This window comes from Nannospalax galili, unplaced genomic scaffold (assembly GCF_000622305.1).
Source record: "Nannospalax galili isolate Female #2095 unplaced genomic scaffold, S.galili_v1.0 scaffold1353, whole genome shotgun sequence".
NCBI classification, from domain to species: domain Eukaryota; kingdom Metazoa; phylum Chordata; class Mammalia; order Rodentia; family Spalacidae; genus Nannospalax; species Nannospalax galili.
This window is the reverse complement of record NW_008333501.1, coordinates 280,673-301,750: the sequence shown is the minus strand read 5'-3', so window position 1 is coordinate 301,750 and position 21,078 is coordinate 280,673. Positions and strand designations below refer to the sequence as shown.

The 21,078-nt window shown below is 51.0% G+C and overlaps 1 protein-coding gene across 1 annotated transcript in view; it reads left to right on the top strand.

Moving 5' to 3' along the window:
• The first annotated feature begins 3,099 nt into the window (after positions 1 to 3,099).
• The window catches only part of Znf423 (zinc finger protein 423), a 250,663-nt gene continuing 232,684 nt past the window's right edge, over positions 3,100 to 21,078 (top strand). Inside the window, exon 1 of the mRNA XM_008828300.1 lies at positions 3,100 to 3,163. The gene's annotated coding sequence lies outside the window, so the exon portion shown is untranslated. The remainder of the gene's footprint in view (positions 3,164 to 21,078) is intronic.

Genomic DNA, 21,078 nt, shown 5'->3' with positions numbered 1-21,078 from the left:
CATGCATACCTTGCTGGAGGGGACCAACAAAATGGCAGCAGGGATGCCTTCCAGACTGGCAGTGGCCTCTTAGAGGTACTCTGACTGTGAGTGAATGGAAAGCGATGTGAAGATTCCAGAGCTCTAGGTGGGGGTAGGGATGCTACCTGTCAGTAGTGCTCTGTTCCCACAGGGCTTGTTTCTGACCATTTGACACCCCTGCCCCTGTGCCTGTGTCTCTTGGCTTCCGGTTTCAGTTGCCTTCATGAATGTATTTTGTCAGGTGTGAGGAGCTGTGGTTGCAAATCCACGCCAGCTGTAACCAGCTGAGTCAAACAGTAGCTGTGGTCCTGCTCTCGTTGCTGTAGTACCACCTCACCTTGATTTTGAGGTTCTGCTCAGGATGCAAGTTGGAGGAGATAATGTCATTCCATGGCCTGTCCCCCATCCCGTGCCATGTTCCCTCTCCCATGTGCTGTGTCTAACGACTCAAAGAAGTGCACCTGAAAAAAAGAAAAAGAAAAAAAGAAATGCATCTGAGAGACTCTGGTGGGGAGGAGGATTGTGGGTAGATGAGGGCTACCCCAAGGGCTGAGCATGTTGGGGAGCAAGATTCAGGGTCACTGGAACTATACTACACCCTCCCGAGTGCTAGGACCTACTTCCAGCAGACAGCAGCCCTGATGTTTGTGGGGCTGCTGCCTGTGTGGGTGCAAGTGCACAGGGCTGTGTAGGCGTTGTTTCATTTGATCTGCCTAATAGCCCTTGACTGCAGTACCATGTTGTCTCCTGTTTTTGAGATGGAACTACAAAAGTTTAGAGGTCAGAGAATTTGCTCACTGTCACATAGCTGATAAGGCACAGAGCCAGGATTTGAACCCAGGTTCTAACCACAGCCAGCCCATTTCTCTCCCTGGGTGACTGACTGCTCACCATGTTGTCCCCCTGCCTTTGAGCTGGTAGATTTGAGTTGCAGCATTTTCATCTTGAGTGGCTGGGATTCTGGACATGTTCTTGGTGCTGTAGTTTATAATGGAGCCCTCTTCTTAGACGACCTGGGGTTGGGACCCAAACTGGACATTGGCTCTCATTAGCAGTGAGACCTGAGGCACACCTGTCTCCTCTGACAAACCCAGAGACAGCCCAGAATCACTGCACAGTGTCTGCTCCCTCGATGCTACAGCATCGAGAAGGCAGAAAGGTGGGTGGGTCGGGTTGTTTTAGCCTGCACGTGCGCAGAGCTGCAGAGCCTGTTAAATCTAAAAAACACCATGTGTGCACATTTTTGGCTTAAACAAAGTTCCATTTACAAAGTCCATAACCCAGTTTTAATATTATTATGTGCTCCAGACTGGGACTGATTCCAGGACAAGAGCACTCTTATGCTGTGTAGTGTTTCTCCCCTGCTTTCCTGCCTGGTCTCAAGTGCTGGGATCTGGGATAGGGGGACTCCATCCCTGTCCATCCACATTCTTTGGGGTCCAGTCTGGAGTGGGGAAAGCAAGTTGCTTTGCCATGTCACCAACCAGTGAGCTGTAGTGCCTTTATCTCGTGGCCTCTGGCAAGCTGGTGGCAGGTCAAGTCTCCAAGTGGGGTCCAGTGCCCTGCGCTTTCCCAACTTCTGAGAGCCACCATATCCGCTTCTTGAATAATCAAGGCAGCCTTTGTTTCTCAGTGGTGGTTGATGTGGCTGTTGGTAGGAGAACGTGCCTGTAGGATGAGGGGCTGTTTTGAGTCTTGCCCCATTCCTGTGGGTGGCAGATGGCTTCCTCATGAGTGTTGAAACTGTATGCACTAATGGCTGTGGCACTGAGTAGAGAAGGATTCTGATGTGTCTGATTGGAGACAGTGCTGTGATTGATTAGTGATGTCTGCCAGGACCCAGGGCTGTGAAAACTTTAACTGACACAGCACTTACTTGGCATTCCTGTTTTATTCTTATTCTTATTGTTACCATTATTTATAATCTCTCTGTGTGTGTGTGTGTGTGTGTGTGTGTGTGAGATGTGTGCATGAATGTTTGTGTGTGAGTGTGAGTGCATATGTGGAGGTCAGAGGATGTGCTGGTTAGTTTTTGTCAACTGACACAAATTAGAGTCATCTAGAAAGAGGAATCCTTGTCAATTGAGAAATTGTCTCCATCAAACTGGCCTGTGGGCCTGTCTGGGGGAAGCTTTTTTAAAAATTTGTTTATTGATTCATTTTTATTTTATGTGTATGAGTGTTTTGCCTGCATATATGTTAAGTGCACCTGTCCATGCAATGCCTATGGAAGAGGGTGTCAGATCCCCTGTAACTGGAGTTACAGATGGCTGGGAACTGAACCCTGGTCCTCTGCAAAAACAGTCAGTGCTTTTAACCACAAAGCCATCTTTCCAGCCCCAGGGGGCATTTCTTGATCCCTAACTGGTGTAAGAGGGCCCAGCTGCTGTACGCACTGTCATCTCTGCGCAGGTGGGCCTGTACTGTATCAGATGACCGACTGAGCAAAGCAAGGGAAGTGAGCCAGTAAACAGCTTTCCTCCATGGTCTCTACTTCAGTTCCTGCCTTGAATTCCTGCTCTGATTTCCCTTGATGTTGACTCTAACCTAGAAGTATCAGCCAAATAAACCCTTTCCTCCAAGTTGGTTTTGGCCATGGTGCTTATAACAGCAACAGAAGGGAGACTAAGACAGAGGATAACCTTGGTGTGGGTCCTCTTGGTCCACTTGTTTGAAACGGACTCTCTTCTTGTTTGCCATTGGTTATGCTACACTATCTGGCCTGTGAGCTTTCAGAGATTCTCCTGTTTCTGCCGCCCATCTCACTGTAGGACCGCTGGGGTCACTGACATGTGCCCCTGTATCCAGCTTTGTGTGGGCTCTGGAGACCTGATCTCAGGTCCTCACATTTGTGCAGCAGTCGGTACCCACCAAGCCGTGTCCTTAGGCCTCATGTTTTATTCTGATTGCTCTATATCTCCATGATACCAACAAAGGTCACCTGTACACTGTGCTACCCTCCCTTGGTCCCAGATATCATATAAGGACCCCCACTAATGTACCCATATTCCCTGACCTGTGTGCCACCTGTGAGCTGTTTGTGCAGATTCCAAACTTACAGCCCTTCTCTCTTCTCTTCCAGTTGAAGAGGGGGAGGCCTCGGACTTCTCGCTGGCCTGGGATTCCTCCGTGGCTGCAGCAGGTAAGTGCCCAGGGGCTGGTGGAACAATTGCTGGAGACTTGCAGGCCACCCAGCTGGCTCGGGAGCTGGTGTTCTTTATGTCACACTCCCGTGTCTAGTGCAGACTTTTCCAGGCTACACGTTTTGTATCCATTCCATATAGCCAGTAAAATCTACTGACAGAGGCAAGTGCACCTTTCTCCTGCCGGGGCTGTGGTTCCTTCCTCTGGGCAAGCCAGATGGGTGGTGATTCCTCCACAGCCAGCTGTGCAAGCTCCAACTCTGGGTGCCACTGACACTCTTTCCAATCAGATTGAATAAAAGCCATTTCAATAGATTGACACCAAAGGAAGCCAGCATTGCTGTACCTCTGTTCATGAGATGGGCTACCAGATCCAATCTTACACCTCCAGGGGGAGCTAATAGGAGATTAAACTCAGACTTGAGGGGTATGTGGCATTGTGGGGGCACTAGGTGATGTGGCCATCAGAGATCTTGGGTTTTCTACCTCAGATTCCTTTTTGACAGCTCAGTGTCCAAGCTTTAAGAAGCAGGCCTGTGGTAGAGACTAACTGGTAACCCTTCACAACAGGCCATGGAACTCAAGACTAGAGCTGGCCTTGGGGCCCTGGAACTCTGGACTGGGGTTCTGTATCCAGCCAGTGCATCTCATCGCATTGCGTCCCAGTTCTCTGTCTGGCAGGTGACAGGTTTCCTTCTCTTGCCCCTGTTTTGTGCCAGGCATATCCCAGGGTTCTAACCAGCTGGCTCTAAGTTCATGGAGGGCCTGGGGCCTGTCCAGTCTTGCTGATAGGATTTACCAGACAGCCATTACGTCTAGTCTTTTCTTTTAAATTGTGGAAGCTGAGGCAAGAGGGGGTATGTGGTCTGGATGCATGTTTTCAGATATTTATACACCTGATAGTTGCACGTCTAATTTGTGATTTTGTGGCTATTTATGTCTTATGCCCGTTCACTTAACTGAAGAAACTGAGTTGACAAGATAGTTTTAAGTAACAGTATGCGATATTTAGACTCAGCAAAAAGTTTAAAAGATTATTTAGTGTGTGTGTGTGTGTGTGTGTGTGTGTGTGTGTGTGTGTATACAATTTTGTGGAGTCCATTCTCTCCTTTCATCTTTATATGAGTTCTAGGGTTTGAACTCACATCACCACGCTTGTGTGGCAGGAGCCTTTACTTTACTAGCTGAACCAACTTGTAGCTCCTGTAGCAGACGGTTTCCAAATAACCAAACTGTGAAGGATGGTGGTACTGAGTGGATGGGAGAGGAGAGTTGACCCTTGAACCCAGGCTCCCTTGCTCCTGGCCCAGTGCCTTCTCAGGAGATCCTGGATGTTGTTTGGAGTCCACAGGGTCTTGACTGACCCAGGTATGTGACTTGTGTGTGCAGGTGGTCTCTGTCGCCCTGGCCCTTCATGACAGGGACTCCCTCCATGAGAGGAGCCTTGTTGGAAGGAGTAGTTGAGGTGCTCCGGTTTTAGGAGAGCAGAGGCCAGGCCGTGCGTCAACCCTGGGTAGGTGGGGTGGGCCGTGTAGCCCTGTCCTGTCTCTCTCTGTGCCAAGGGAGACGCAGTCCCCATGATTTCTGAAACACTGTAAGTCTGTTCAGCTCCTGACAGATGTGGGGGTGTGCAAGCTCAGGCTGTACCGGCCTCCCGAGGGGAACCTGCTGTGCCCAAGCCTCCAGTGGAGGAAGGCTGTCCTCACTCCCTCGCTCTTGCTCTCTCCTGCTGCTTTCTTGGTGTAGGAGGCGATGCAGGTGATGGGAACAGGGCTGTGATGTGAGGGATGCAGTAAGCCTGTGGCTGTGGAGGTGGAGGGCGTCAGCTTCCCAGACTGCAGCTCAACGTAGTGAGTCTTCTGGTCTGCAGGAGGCAGGGTTGATGTCCACAGTGCCCTCTGCCACCTACATTTCTGTGAGCCCACACTGTGCTGACCAGTCCTGGGGTCCCAGGAGTGGTGGGAGCTGTGAGATTTGCATTTCCGGTCAAGAACCCAGCATGCCCCATGCACACGTTCAGGATGTGGTGTGGGCTTTGTGAGTCACCTGACCACAGGGATCCCATGACCATGGTGTGCTGTGGTACCAGATAACCTTGGGTCATCTGCTTAGCAATGCAGACAGAGAGTAGACAAGCTGGAGCTGGCTACGGATTGCTTTCCTGCCTTTGGAGTGTTGGGATGTTTTTTTATAGAGCATGTGGTGGAGTCCCCTCCTCTGTTCTGTTGGACTTGGACCATGAAAGAACTTGTAGGTCCTGAGTGCAGGCTCCTGAGATGGCTCTAATTCTGGGGCAGGATGAAGTCAGTATGGCAGGAAGCCCTGTGTCTGGGTGATGACAAATTTATTGAGCACTTACTTACTGTGTGTGAGGCACAGTGAGCATTTACTTATTGCACTGTTGTGATAGCTCTGTGAGATGACACTCTTTTTGGTGGCTGTCCTGTCATTTCTCTGTGGGATGGTTCGGGGCTATCTGGAGGAGAGCAGGGCCAAAGGCCTAGTTGAGGCTGATTTGTTTAGTACTTTTCATTAATCTGAGAAAATGTTACTTGGCCACACTGGCAAGTGAGGAAGGTGCCAGGGAGGATTATGAGGAGCAAACCCTCTCCAGATACCTTTGGCAAGTCACTAAGAATTACTGTCATTTGCCAAACGAGGGGATGGGGCTTGGAGCTGTGTGCCCGTGATTTCTGACCAGAGTTGTGGATCAAGGACTTGAACACAGTTCTTTCTGCAGCTGGATCTGGGAGCCTAACCTTTGTCAACCTAGTGTGGAGAGGAAGAGGGCCGAGCAGAGACCTGAAGGTGGTACTGTGGGTGCTTTGGCATGGTCTCTGGTAGTGCTCCCTGTCCATAGGGCATAGCTGTGTTCTGTTCAGTGGAACTCATGGTGACCAGGTAGAGCGGAGAGCTAAAGAGCTGAAGGCATCAGACAGCCCTTTGTGTGAGGCCGCTGTCCACTGTGTATGGACCCTTGCCTGTCCTACTTGTCCTGGCTCTGGGTGTGTGATGGAAGATTACAGCAGAAACATAAATTGTGAGTTGGGGTGCTGTGCTCAGCCCTGGCCTCTCCTCTGACCAGACCCCGTGGCCATACCAGGAGCAACTGGCCTGCTCCCTCCATGCTCTTAACCTGGGATCTTGACAGTGAAGGAGGGCCTGGCCTTGCTTGGCAGGGAAGAAGATAAAAGATCTGCAGTGTCCTCCAGTCTGGTAAGGGGCAGCCTCCAGCCTCTGGACTGGCAAACACTGGGCTGCTGATAGCAGAGCCCTGGGAAGGACCCCTGTGTTCAGAATAGAGGTGGGGGTTCACCTGTGCAGGTGACATTAACAGGCCATTTCTTGTGTAACCTTGGCTCTGTGTGTGTGTATGTGAGTGTGAGTGTGAGTGTGTGTGTGTGTGTGTGTGTGTGTGTGTGGAGAGAGAGAGAGAGAGAGAGAGAGAGAGAGAGAGAGAGAGAGAGGTGCCTGTATGTGTGCCCATGCATAAAGAGGTTTGAGGTTGACATTGAATGTCTTTATCAGTTGCTGTCTACCTTATGTATTGAAGCAGGGTCTGTCCTTGAACCTGGAGCTCACTGTTTTGGCTAGCCTGGCTATCTAGCTTGCTCTGAGGATTTCGTCTTCATCTTATGCATGCTGGGATTTCAGGAGGGCCTGCACACCCACCTGGCTTTTACACGGGTTCTGGGGATCTGAAATCTGGTCCCTATGCTTGTATAGCTAGTGCTTCGCCCACTGGGGCATCTCCTCCAGCTGGAATCATGATTTTTCTTATCCATAAACTTAGGAGGTATAGTAGTGGTGGTATGTATGTTATGTATGTGGTGAGTTTGTGTGTTGTGTGTGTTGTATATGTGATATATATGTGGGTGTAGTGATATTTATGGGGTGGTGTGTTTGGTATGCCTCAGTGTGTAGGCTGTGGGCCTATATGTGTATCTGTCTGTGGTGTGTATGTGGAGAAGGTGTATGTGTGTGGTGTGTGTGAGCTTGTGGGCTATGTATGTGGTGGGGAGTACTGTGGTGTGTGTGTGTGTGTGTGTGTGTATGTGCTGTGTATGAGTAGCTAGCTATGTGTGCAGTGTTTGTGGTACAGATTGTGGTTTGACTGCTATATATGTGTGGTGTTTGTGGTATGGAGGCTGTGTGTGTGTGTGTGTGTGTGTGTGTGTGTGTGTGTGGTGTGTGGAGGGCTGTGTATGGGCTATGTATGCTGTGTGTGTGGTTATGTGTGGCTTTTTTATGATGTGGAGGCTGTGTGGGAATCGTGTATAGTGTATGTGGAGTGTGTGTGTCTGTGTTTGTGATATGGAAGCTGTGTGGGTGTGAAGTGTGTCTTAGAGACATTTTAATCTGGTAAAGTTCTGAGTCTGTTTCAAGCCTCAGTTGCTTCTGAGCACCCATGAGTGTGGGCTCTCCTCCCAGCACCACAGCATTCTTGTGTGTGATTTCAGGGGTCTGTGACCTCATCTGCATTTGCTTACCAGCCTGAGGTGTGAACTTCTTAGGAAGGTAGAAGTCCTTTCCAAGTGGAAAAGACTCTGGGAAGGGGGCACAGCTAGAGGCTCTTTCCTCCCCTAGTCCTGCTGGTGGCACAAGCGAACCAGTAGGTGCCATGACCCAGACCCCACTAGAGACAGCCGTCCCTCAGCTCCTGGCATGCTGTGGAACACTGGGCCTGGAATCGCTAGATCATCTGAGCTATGCAAAGAGAATCCAGAGAGCTGGATTCTCAGATAAAATTGTTAGATTAAAAAAATAGCAAGTCGGGGGCTAGAGAGATGGCACAGCGGTTAAGAACACTGGCTGTTCTTGCAGAAGACCTGGGTTTGAATCCCAGCACCCACATGGCAGCCAACAACTGTCTGTAACTCCAGTTCCAGGGGATCTGACAGCCTCTTCTGTCCTCGTTGGGCATTGCACGACACGGGTGCACTTACCTACATGCAGGCAATACATGCATACACATAAAATAGAAATTAAAAATTAAAATAAAAAAATAACAGCTCAATTTTAAAGCAGCTTTAAGATAAAATCCACTCATTTAAAGAGGGCATTTCTGTAACTATGCATGTTTGGAGGCATGTGAGGCCATTGCCAAAGCCTGGTAGAACGTTTTCATGGCCTCCTCCCCCGAAAGCCCTGTACCCTTAAGCTACCTTTCCCACCCTCCTGCCCTCAAGCCCTAGGCAGTGGCTCTGCGGCCTCCCACCTTAGATTTACCTGCTGTAGACCTTCTCTGTAGGTGCTAGCTGTGGCCTGTGTTTACCGACTGGCTCCCTTCACCTAGCCTAGTGATCCACCAGAATGAATTGTCTTTCGTCCCTTCTTTTGACTGAGTAACAGTCCCCAGTATAGATAGACTCTGTTCTGTTTATCCATCAGTCTGTCAATGGATTCTTGGGTGTGTTCACATCTTTTGGCTATTGTGAATAGCAGTGCTGTAAACATTTTCGTATGTGTTTCTGTTTGAACACCTGTGTTTAGCTCCAGGGGTGGAATGGCCAGGACCTATGGCAGCATGGAACTGAACTTTGTGAGGCGCCCCAACTGTTCTCACAGTGGCTGCACCCTTTCACAATCCCTGCAGTGGTGTGTGAGGGTGCCCCTTTCTTCACAGCCTCTCCAGTCTCCCGCTAGGGAGAAGGCATTTCATTTTTTGGTCACCTTATATTTTAAGAGCAGGCTACCTGCTCTTGACCTGGCCACATGCAAGAAGGGAGTGAACCAGTCAAGGGGACATTTTACAGGCTCTTGTTCCAGGCCACCAGCCTTGAACCTGCCCTCCTAGCCAGTGCCTCCCTTCTTCCCTTCTTCCTGCCTACACCAGCTTGGGTGGGGTCCCTCACCCTCCTCCGGTGTTCCTCTTCCTCCTGAAAGCCCTTTGGCAAGTTCTGGGAAGGATGTGTGTGATTCTGAGCTTGTCCATGTGAGGAACCAGCCCAGCTCATGCTTTGTTGTCTGTGGGCCAGTCACTGATGTGAGACCACAGGTACTCACTTTTATGTCACTGTAGTCTCCCGGTCACTGGCTGGGTTTGGGGAAAGTTGGGCTTCCTTCCAAAATGGCTTCTATGGACCAAGCTAGGGAGATGCAGAGGGAAGACAGTCTGGAGGGCCGACTGGAAAGACTGGGGATTGGACTTGCTGAATCTATTGACAAGGGTTCCATGTCTTGCCTAGGCAGGTTAACTAGATTTATTTCTAACACAGTGACACGTCTGTGGTTTGAAATGCTGTAATCAGTTGTTTGTGCTGCCTCAGCAGCTTGAGACTATGGGTATTGCACTGTGGTCAGAGTTGGAGACCTTCCTGCCGTGTGATTGGTCTCATTGGCCTGGTTACTGGAAATTCTCACTCCCATATATAGTTGATGCTTCTGGGAGCCAGATCTCCTCAGACTTCTTACATAGGGATGAAAAAGTCCTAAGCACAGAGACCTGACTTGCTTTAAGGTCATACAGCCAAGAAGCTACAGACTAGGGATTTGAATCCAGGCAGCATGAGTATGAAGGTCACAGCTCACCCATAGATGGCAGACCTGCCTATGAGAATGCCGGTCCAAGTGCTTCCTTCTAGAAAGGCCAGAGTCTCAGTGAGGGGTCAGCTCTGGTACAGGGCATGCTTAGGTCACTAGAAGAATCCTACTTGAGCTGACTTTCTGTCTGCTGCCCAGAAGGTGCCTGCTTCAGAAGTCAGGTCCCGGTAGGCACTGTAGCCCAGGCTCTCCTGCCACAGGAGAGTGTTAGGTGTGAGAACAGTTTGCAGGGGCTGTGGGGTGGGAAACTGCTTGGTTGGGAGGTTGAGCATCAGGATCTACCTGGCTGTCTGTTCTGGATTCCTTGGAAGAACATGTTTTTTGGTTCTGGGTAGGGAGGTGGGGCGTGGGCAGGTTCCTGTGGCATCAAAGGGACAGTCTTCACCTCCTGCAGTCTGTCACCTCCAAGTACTGGCTAGTTAAGTCAAGTGAAATTTCCGAACAGGGACTTTTTGCAGCAGAGACCGGAAGCCATTCTGGGTTCTGTTTGGTCAAAATATTTGTCACTCCAGCGACTTAACAGGGACTCCACCTGAAGCCTTGGGCTTGTCCACATACTCTGTTCACATTCCTGGCTTTTGCAATCTTCTTTGTGAACCGGACCTTTGACCTAGATGAAGGCAAGGTAGATGTGACAGTGGCCACCTCCAATAGTTAGATTCAGTGGCTCTGGGGACTGCCTAGCCTCTGCCTTAATTCTGTGGTTGAGGCATAGGCACTGGGCTTTGGGTGTCTGGTTGTTTGCACTGCTTTCAGTGTGACTCTAGCTGATCCCTGCTGATGCATCCTCCTGCCTCAGTCTCCCAAAGCCTGGGACGACAGGCATGCACCACCACACTCAGCCTCATTTTCCTTTTAGTTCTCAAATTAAGGCCGACAAGACTGACTCCTTTCTCCCTATGTCCCCCATGGGGTTCTTCACCTTTAGTTCCTCCCCGAGTGGGCCTCCTACTCTGATTCTGCAGGGAGGGTGTCCTATCCTTTCCCTCTGGCATTAGCTAGGAGACCCCTTGCCATGTCCCAGGGTGGAAGCTGCCCAGGTGCTTTGTAGCTCCAGGCTGCCCTGGAGAGTGTTGTCCACTTTTTATGCTCTAACCCCCTCCTCTCATCTCCTTGATGAGAACCAGGGGACATTTTCAAGAAACGGGAAAGCCTCACTAAAGAGATGTAGAATTTCCCAGCATTTTAAAGACTTATGAAATGCGTTTTTATACGGGGCCAGCTGGGGAGTTTCTCATTAGCTCAGCTGGGGAGTCTGTGGGGAGTTGAGCTAAGTGGAGCCAGGCAGGCTGGGTAGGAAGACGTGGTGGCCCTGAGCTCACTGGGGGACTGTGGTGGGCATGCGCTGGCTGGTCTGCCGCAAGGCCCCCTGGCTGGGCCAGCCTGAGCTGAGCCTTTGTTAGACCTGTTTCCCCCCCCAGCACGGGGAACCTCAGAAAGCCTTCAGGTTGTGACTGGAGCTGAGAGGGGGCCACTCTGTTACCATGGTGAGCAGTCCACGAGGTAGGGCATCTGCCATGTATACGCACAGGCACGTGTGTGGTCGTGTACACAGAAGGTGTGATGGTAGTGTGTGTGTGTGTGTGTGTGTGTGTGTGTGTGTGTGTGTGTGTGTGTATGCATGTGAACATACCCTAGGTACCTGCAACCCCTGTAACTTTGGCCCTGAGAGGTCCTGGTGCCTCTGTGCACCCGTCACCTGGTGCTGCTCACTGGTTTGGGCAGACTGGGGCCAGATCTTCTAGGAGGATGTAATACTTCTTGGCTATTCTTTTTTTGGGGGTTCCCATAAGTTTCGCCTGTCATTGGCCCCCACACAGCAGCAGTTCCTCTCCAGTGGGCCTGTGTGCACATATGTGTGTAGAGTCTAGGTATCCATGTGCATATATGTGCTGATAATCAAGCATGCGGGAGGTTGAGGCACAGCGAGTGAGCCTGTGAGCCACATCTCACTGCTGACCCTTTCTTTCTGTCCCTCCACCTCTCTGATGCCTCATCTCCATGGCATGGGGCTTGGCTCACTTCTACTCGCTCTAGCTGGACACGGGCATTTTCATACTGCTTTGCACATGGCTCTAACCTGATGCTCATCTAGTGGTCTACTGCTGGCCCTGGACCCCAGGCTGTCCTAGGAAGGTCAATGTGAGATGTCACCTCTCTTGCTGTTGATGGGCTTCTTGAGGGGGACATTAGAGGGTCATAAGGAAGCGGTGATGGTCCTGTTTCTTCCAGGCTCAGGTGGCCCTCACAGACCAGAAGGTATTACCCCTGTGCCATTGGCCCCTCTTGAAATACTCCAGGACCCTGCTGGGGGACACTGGAGCCTGTAGTTCTTTGATGACTTGTAGCCTGGTCATTAAACAGGACCAACTTCAGGTGTGTGTGGGGTTGGGGTGATGATACATTTGGGGGTTGTTACCCAGCATGTGCGTCCTGGGGCAGTTGGTGCTATCACTGCCTGAACCCCGAAGTGTGAGCAGACCTGGTGACCTTGTCAAAACGCTGATTGTGGCCTGAATGGTCCAGAGGGGTGTGAGACACTATTTCTAGCACGGGTGAGGGGATGCTGCTGGTCCAGTCAGTGTTCTCGCCAGTCCCTCTGTCTGTGCTGTTTCTCTTCATCCTTTGAAGGCAGCCTAAGACATACCTCTTCTGGGAAGCTTCCTGGGATGGCCCTACTGTAGTGCTTGTGCCGTCCTTAGTGCTTCGGTGACCAGCCTCCTGCTTCTGGCCCGCGTCACTCTGCTAAGCTGCAGTGCCCCTCTCTGTGTGCTCAACTACTCACTCACTCCTGGGGCACTGTTTCCATTCTTTGGCCTCAGACCCCAGCCCAGGTACAGCAATTGGCAGGAAGCCAGTGAGTGCTTGCTAAGGTCCAGAATGTCACCCTACCTTGTGTATTTATTTGCCCTGGCACTTTGGGGCCAGATTTTTGTCCTCTTTGTTAAGAATGAATTCTGGGTTTGGGGGTCTGGCTACTCATTAGTTGTGTGACTTTGAGGTAGTTACTTTACCCCCTTCATTTCTTCATTTAAAATGGGGACAGTAGTAAGGGCTCAGGTGGGTCTCCACGTGTGGTGTGCAGTCCCAGGGGACCCTCTGCATCTTTCTTCCTGCCGTGGACCACACATGGGGAAGCATGTGTTGGAGCTTGGCGCTGAGTGTGGAGCTGGGTTGTCAGAGGGGCTCAGATCGCCCTCCCACTCACCGCAGCCCCCTGTAAGCAGTCTTATTTTGTCTTCAGGCAGGAACCACACTTGCTCATGTTGACCCTGCTTGGAGCCACAGGCTTTTTTTCTAAGAGGAACATGGGAGCAGAGGGGCTAATGTGAGGCTAGTTTTCTCTTAAAGGCAGAGCCTGATGTGGTCAGGCTGCTTTGATGGGTGCGGCTGGTTACATGGTCTGTGGAGGCAGGGCCAGCACCCAGCAGGAAATGGCTAAGGCCAACCCAGCCTGGCTGATCCTGGCTTCTTTGGCAGACACTCTGTAGAGTGTCTGTATGGTCTGTATGGTCATGGTCAGTGCTGTCTTGTCAGCTGTAGGCTGCAGGCAGTGTGTTGTGCTCCAGCTGCTGCCATCTTGTCTAATGGGAGTGCATATGCACACATACACACATGTGCACATGCAGTACATGTTCTGGAGCTGGTAACTGAGTTCTGTCCAGCCCAGAGAAATCATTTCGCCCACCCCTCACATTATTATTATTTTTCTTTGTTATGGTTGATTGCTTTAATTGATGGCTGCTTGGTATTTGGTAGTGGTTAGCACATCAGACAATACTGCATCTGGTAAACACGATACATTTTACTTACGGTTCTTTTTCTCATCCCCTGCAGGCTTGTGGAGGCAGGGACAATGGCTGTCGCACTCACTGCTGACTCCTCAGCATCTGCCATCCAGAGAGTGTTCACTCACTACCAGGCAGGGGCTGGGCACCTTCAGAGTGCCAAACCCAGACACAGGAAACATTGCTCCCACCACAGACAGGCCACTGCGGCCCTCAGCAGTAGAGCCGTGTGCTGACTCACAGCTGGCAGGCTTCTGCCTGAGATGAGTCCAGGACCCACCTTCTGGGTGGTTCACAGCCTTGGGATTCAGTGCCCTTCCTCTGTGCTTCCTTTGGAGTGAGGTGCACTAGGATAGGCTGACAGCCCTAATAGGCCACTATAGTGACAAGTCACCGATATAAGCTGGCAGGAGCTATGTGTGAGTGAGAGATGACTGGTGGGCACACACAGTAAGGTACACACACAACACACACCTTTCTATATGTACAGACCTCCTTCAATACACAGACAGACACATTCACGTACATATGTTCACAGGTACCGTCTCCTCAGTGTGCACATTCATACACAGACCTTCACATGTTCACTTCCACATGACACACCTACAGGCGTGCTCAACTCTGCATGCACACTGACAAAGACACCTGCAAACCTGTGCACATGCCTGTACCCAAACGTGCATGACAAATGGCTTCTCCCCATATCCACAATGCTGAGCTTACGTGGTACAGCCAGCATTTGCCTCTTGTATGGCCTCATGCAGGATCAGGACGGTGCCAGCGTGTTTGGGGTGTGCAGCGTCTCGTCTCCTTGCTCTCAGTTTTCTTCCCTCCATTTCTTTGGTGTTGTATCCAGGGTCTATACCTTCTGGAGACTTAACACTGTGCTGTTGGGCTCAGTGCTGACCCGACTAAGGCAGAGCCCAGACTCCCACACCCATCTGCCGGTCTGCCTGCCTGGCCTGCACACCCTGACTCCTTAAACGTGGCTCATCCTGCACCTGCTGCTTTAATAGCCCAGGGACCTGGCAGGCCTGTCCCCAGGACTGGGTCTGGGGAGGCTGGACAGCTGCAGTAGGGAGGCATTGTCAGCTCTGTGATCTCTTGGATAGTGCTGGGGAAACTGAAACAAAAGCAGACAATGGCTTCCTTCCCTCCCTGGGCAGCCTCAGAGCTGGGTCTGCCTGGGCGGCCCTTGGGGGCCCCTGTTATTTCCGGTGCTGGCTGCAGAACTCCTGGCCAACTTGGAACAAGCAGGAAGCAGGGCTGGGCATCTCTTCCCCACCCGCTGGGCTGTCCTGAGCAACCCACCACAGTGAGTGGGGGAAGTCAACATGGTATTCTATGTCCAATGCTCTAGGCCTTTGGGGCCGCAGCCTGCTATGCCCAGGCTATGGGGGAGGCGAGTTCCTGTTCCTGATGACCCCCTGCAGCAGACTCCAAATGCTTCCATCATCTGTGTGAGCCCATGCTGTCACTGAAAACCTGCATCATTACTGTGGTCTTTGTGTTAGAATGCTGGCCACACAGAGTGACAGCCAGGCCAGGCCAGGAGTATTTCCATGGCTATTAGTTAATGAGGGTTGAGTGAGTCCAGACTGCGGTTACGGTTAAGGTTAGGGCAAAGGTTACCAAGCCCTGCAGACCCCAAGGCATAGGATTTAAAGCCCTTTATTTCTATTTTGGACGCCCTACCAGTGTATTAAGCACGTTATTGACAGGTGTCTGAACTATATGAGGTCTCAGGATACAGTGGGACCCCTATCTTTCAGGGTTCTGTTCCTAGAAACCAGCAGGGAGCCGGTGCGTGCACGGCACCACCTAGGAGCCACTTTGGGGCACTAGGCCTGACTCACTGCATCCTCCCAGGACATTTCCTGACCTGTAGTGGGATCACAAAGCACTGGCCTGTGGCAATGGTATGAAAACAAGTGAGAGCGGGGATGGCATATGTTCAACATGAGGCCTGGCACTCAGCAGTGCTCTCTGTAGTGATTAGTGACAGGATAGGAGTGGCCTGTGCCTCACCGGGCAGCTAAATAATAGAGGAAAAGACCATTTTGTTGGAAACCTATAATAAGGGTTGGGTCAGTGCACAGTTGATGAGCTTCCTGGCAGCCTAGGCCAAAAAAGAAATAGAATGAAGGAAATGTAGCTGCCTCTTTCTGATTTAAGCACTTGGAACTGGAAAGTGCTCCCCCCTCCCCCAGTGCTGAGGAAATTATTTTGTGGATCTTTAGTAATCATCCTACAAGCAGCAACCACCTTTCAACCACAGTTTGGTGCATGCTACCGAGCCATTTTGGCCTGAGATTTTTCTTGATCTTAGGAAGACGCATTCTATATCTTGGGGCTCTGTGTGTGTGTGTGTGTGTGTGTGTGTGTGTGTGTGTGTGAATGAGTGTTTTCTTTCATAAGTGTGCTTGTGTTATGCAATGCCCATGGAGGCCAGAAAAGGTGTTGGATCCCTTGGAACTGGAGTTACAGACTGTTGTTAGCTGCCATGTGGGTGCTGGTTGCTAAACCCAGGTCCTTTGCAAGAGCAGCCATTGCTCTTAACTGCTGAACCATCTTTCCAGCCCCAGACTCTGTGAGTCTTGTGGAGGGCTCCTTACACTGTTACGACCTCAGACACTATCCACAGTTCCCTTGTTTTGCGGTCTGCCTATCTTCAGCTCCTGAAGTTTGGGCGCAGTGGGAGAAGTTCTTGGCACCCTCAGGCTTGGAGCCCAGCCACTTGGGAAGCACCTCACCCACCTACCTAGAACTGGAGTTGGCTGTGCTTGCTGCAGACAGGCCAAGAGCTAGCCTGTTGTCACACCCACCTGGTTTAATTCTTACCAGATTGTATTGTATTTACTCATTTGTGTGACTACAATTCCAGCCTCCAGGAGGGAAACAGTCAGGGAAGTATAAACCAGATAGAGGGCTCAGGGGTAGGGCTTCCAGTTCGGTCTTCCACCTTGCTCTGTCCTCACATATAGGTGCACACTCCTGCCTACACCCAGATCTGCCTGCTTTTCCCTATTGTGACAGCGGGATCTAGCCTGGCCCTCTGAGACCTGCCACTGGCCACTTCTTCTGACTGCCTGGTGCCCTTCCTGGGAGAACCTGGGGGCACTTTCTCTCTGGGTGGGAGGGCGGAAAGCTGCCTCAGGTGAGGAGGGAAAAAAAGAGAGGTGGCCAGCCTAGGGTTCATGTCTCTTAAACCCTCACAGTATCATTCAGGCCAAGGGGAGTAGTGTCATTCCTGCTTTCTGAGTGTGGAAGTTGAGGCTCAGGAGTGCCAGGGTCTGGCAGCTGCTGCGGTTTGCTGCAGAGTCGTGTTACTCCGTTGCTGATATGGATGTGCTTCCAGGCCATTAGTGCACAGTTAATTTCTCTTAGTGTAGGTGACTTAAGGAAGGCTGTGGAATGGGCCTGTGAATGCTGTGGGTTGGCTGCACCTCGGGGCATGGTCTTTGTGTCCCCTGGGGTTTAAGCTGTTGTGTGAGCCCTTATCCTGTCCTTAGAAGTCTGTGGATGACCACATGCTGGCTGTCCTTAGCAGTCTGTTCTGTAAGCTGCGTTTCCTCTTCCTCCTCCTCAGCATGAGTTTTGCCTTTGTTCATGCGTGGACAATTTTTCAGGACAGATATCAGTAGGAAGTTCTGCTTTATGTCTAACTACCTCCTCAATTGCTGTTGGATCAGCCTCATGCTGTTGATACAGGTCATCTCCTTGATGGACTGTGAGCCTGGGTCACCACTGGCAGTCTCCATAAGCTCATCATTCCTTGGGCAGTCACCAGTTTTATTGAGCACCTACTGTGTGCTGGGCAGTTCCAGGTGGGGAACAAGACCAACAAAAGTTCCTTTGTGCAGAGCAGAAATGATGCTGGGAAAGTGACTGTGTGAACGGATGCAAGGCATGCTGTTCCTGGAGGGACCAGCAGTGACTGCAGGTGGTACAGACGTGAGATGATTGGAAGCCTCTGCATGAGAAGGGAGTATTAGGGACAGGAGGAGGGCTGGGGCCGGCCTTTGAGGTGTCCCCTTGGGACAGAGGGGACTTCATTGTGGCTGGAGCAGAGCCCAAAGGGCTGGGCTGTGGAGAGAGTCAGGGGACAGAGTGGGAAACTGTGCTCTTCTAGGTATTGTTGGGTGCTTGGAGGGTGGTGAGCACCCCTCCAGCTGTGCAGAAACAGGAAGCAGGCTGATACCACCCCCTTTTGGGTGAGGGTCAGGGTGTTGTAGTCAAGTTCAGACGGGAGAGGCCAGCTCAGCCTCCCTTGAGGATATCTCACAGAATATCATAATGTTTTTCTTTGTCCATAAAGAGTATGGCCCAGGACAGGATACAGGGCCTTCCACAGAGGACAGGATACAGGCTGGTGGCCACACAGCTGGTGGCTGGAGGGGGCTTGCTGAGATGTGGGGCACTTGGAGCTCATGGCTCATGGCTCAGGTTATACTCCTGTTGGTGTGGGATGCCTAGTAGGTATAGAGGGGCTCTGTACATGTGTCTGGGGATGGGGAGCTGTGTGCAAGTGCATCAGGGGGCTGTCACATGTGTGCAGTGGGCACCTGTCATTGGGTAGGGCATGCTGGTTTGGGTAGTGAGGACCGAGTATGGCAAATGGACATTGCCTCTGGAGGTGGGAAGGGGAGGCCAGGGACTGACAGGGCTCAGGAAGGTCAGGCCTCCTCCAAACCAGCATGAGGGTCAGAGGGCAGGCCCAGGGCTTCCTGGGGCTTGAGGCTGCTGTGCCAGCCTCGTCTGGATATGGCTGATGCAGTTGCAGTCTTGATCATGGACCGGAGAGTGCTTGCTGGAGCACACCATAGTGGGCGAAGCCAGGCTGGGAAGGACATCCTTTCTTTGAAGTAAAGCTGCTCAGAGCCAGGAGAGCTGGGCCAGTGGGGAGAGTCAGGGCTCTGGGTTAATGAAGTGAACTCCTGTCTGCAGTGGCCATCAGGGTTTGTGCGAAGTCGTCTCGAGCTGGCTCCCACTGGCTCCCGCCCTGGATGTGGCCCCCGGTTGGAGCAGAGCAGGTGTCTGGGAGCAGCGGCTGTCGGCGTCCAGCTGTGGTGAGTTGGGGCGCTGGACTCACTGCCTGCGGAAGTGGGCCAGCCGCACCTCTGAACAGGATTAGAGGGACGGGTAATGGATTAAAGATCAAAATGTTAATTAAGAACCGGTCTTCTCTAATAAGATGCCTTCGAGGGCACGGGCCCGAGGAGGACGGGACTCTCATTTTTCTCATTTTGGCAATACGGTTTCTGTTGTGATGAAATTGGTTCACAGAAGGGGGCGGTTGCTGAGCCTTGCTTTAAGAGATCTCCATCCAGGTTAATTAGCAGGAGAAAAAGAACGACCGATCATTGGGTGGACAGGAGGTGGTGGCCTGACAGGAAGAGTGTGTGGACTTCAGAGAAGGCCATCTGTGCCCCAGTCATCCAATGGCCCATTCTTTGGGCTTTGGTGGGGCTCACCTCTCTTTGAGGTAAAAGGATGAAGATTGGTGGATTAGTCCCGATTTGGTGGGAATGGCGGGAACTTGCTGTGTGACTTTTGACTGTGTGAGCTCCTCTCTGATCATCCATCTAGTTTCTTCATCATTTGTAGCTCACAGTGAAACTTTTGGGCTAGTTAGATCAAATGGGCCTTTAATGCTCTGAGGACCTCAGCCCCCTGTTTGAATGGGTACAGCTATTGCTAAAGGATGGATTGACATTGGCTTGGGCCTAAGAATGCCAAGACCTTGACCCACACTAAATTCTGCTGTCTCAAGCTTTGCTGGTTTTAGACTATGGCTTCCCAGAGGCTTCAGTATCCTGGAGGGTACCACAGGGTAACGGTTGGGCACAGGGCTGAACCTCAGCTTTTCTTCCTTTTGGGGGCTTTGCTTTCTTTGTTTGATTTCCCTGAGCCTCAGTTTTCTTATGTGTAGTCTGGGCCCCAGACCATAGCCCTGCTGTGGAGGGTAAAGGGCTGACCCCTTCTAGTTGAGCCTCGCATAGAGGCTGGAGGCTATTGGAATTTCCTTGACCTTCCAGAGTGCGAAAACTTGTTTCACAAGAAATCAGAGGAGAAAGAGCTATTCAGAGCTCAGACTTGCTCACCCAGGCCAGGCTGGCTACAAAAACTTAAAAAAAAAAAAAAAAAAAAAAAAAAAAAAATTGAAGTAGCTGGGCCTGGCGGTGCAGGATTGGCATTATTACAGTACCAAGGAGGCTAAGGTGTAAGAGGATTGAAGGTTTGAGGCCAGCCTGGGCTATAAACTGAGTTCAAAGGCAGCCTGGCCACCCAACAAGACCCCCTCAAGAAAACCAGACAAAACAAAACACAACGCAACCACTCATTGGGCAGAGAGGGGGAGGGGCCTCTAGGCACTGGGGCGCTAACTCGGTGTACAAAGGGCTTGTTGTGTAAGAACGAAGACTGAGTTTGATCCCCAGCACTTAAATAAAAAGATGGGTATGGTGTTGAGTGCTTGTAATTCCAGCTTCAGGGAGCCCAGATAGGTGGATCCCTGGGGCTTGCTGGTCAACCAGTCCAGCCTAATTGAACGCCAGGTCCTAGTGAGACTCTGTCTCAAAAAACAAGGTGGAAGGTGATTGAGGATGATGGTTGTCTCCATCCTGGCCTCCACATGCACACACACACATACCGCTGCGCACCCCCTCTTTGCCAAGACAAAAGAAAAACAGAGCGCAAGCTCTTGCTAGCACCTTCTCTGGTTGGAGATTCCTTGCCCCCCCCACTCTGGGCACACTGGGGCCTGAGCCTTCATTTTTATCACTTTGCACTCTAAAGCAACCCTCAAAACCTTGTTCATTCATTTTCTCTCTCTCTCTCTCTCTCTCTCTCTCTCTCTCTCTCTCTTTTCTTTTTTTCCTGACAGGTTCTCCTTGGTCCTAGCCCACCTGGAACTTACTGTGTAGACCAGGCTGGTCTCAATCTCACAGACATTCACCTGCCTTGTGCTACTATGCCCAAAGCCCTGTTTCATGACCTCTTACTTGAACTGCATTCTGTGTGTATGTTAACATCGTGATTTCTGCTTTAGTACTCATACATCTGCTGTCTGGACTTTGGAGCATTTATATTTTTATCTATAATTTAAAACATTTTTATTCTTTGAGAATTTCATGCAATGTATTTTGATCACATTCAGAACCCTTCCTCCATCCCCACCTTGATCTCCCCCAACCCCTGACCTTCATATCCTCTTTTATAAAGACCTATCAAGTCTAATCTATTTTCCCCAAATGCTCTTTGGTGTGTCTATCCCTTGGAGTCTGGTCAGCTTACCAGGCATCACACAGTAAAGAAAACTGACTTTATCCCAGCAGCTATCCATCTGTCTGTCTGTCTGTCTGTCTGTCTGTCGTCTCTCTCTCTCTCTCTCTCTCTCTCTCTCTCTCTCTCTCTCCCCTTTTGGTGTTTTGAGGCAAGGTCTCCCTATAGCCCCAGCTGACTTGGAATTTGCTGTGTAGACCAGACTGGCCTTGATCTTACAGAGATCCGCCTGCCTCTGCTTCTAGAGTGCTGGGCTTAAAGGCATGTGCTACCATTCTCTGCCTGCATTTATAATTAAA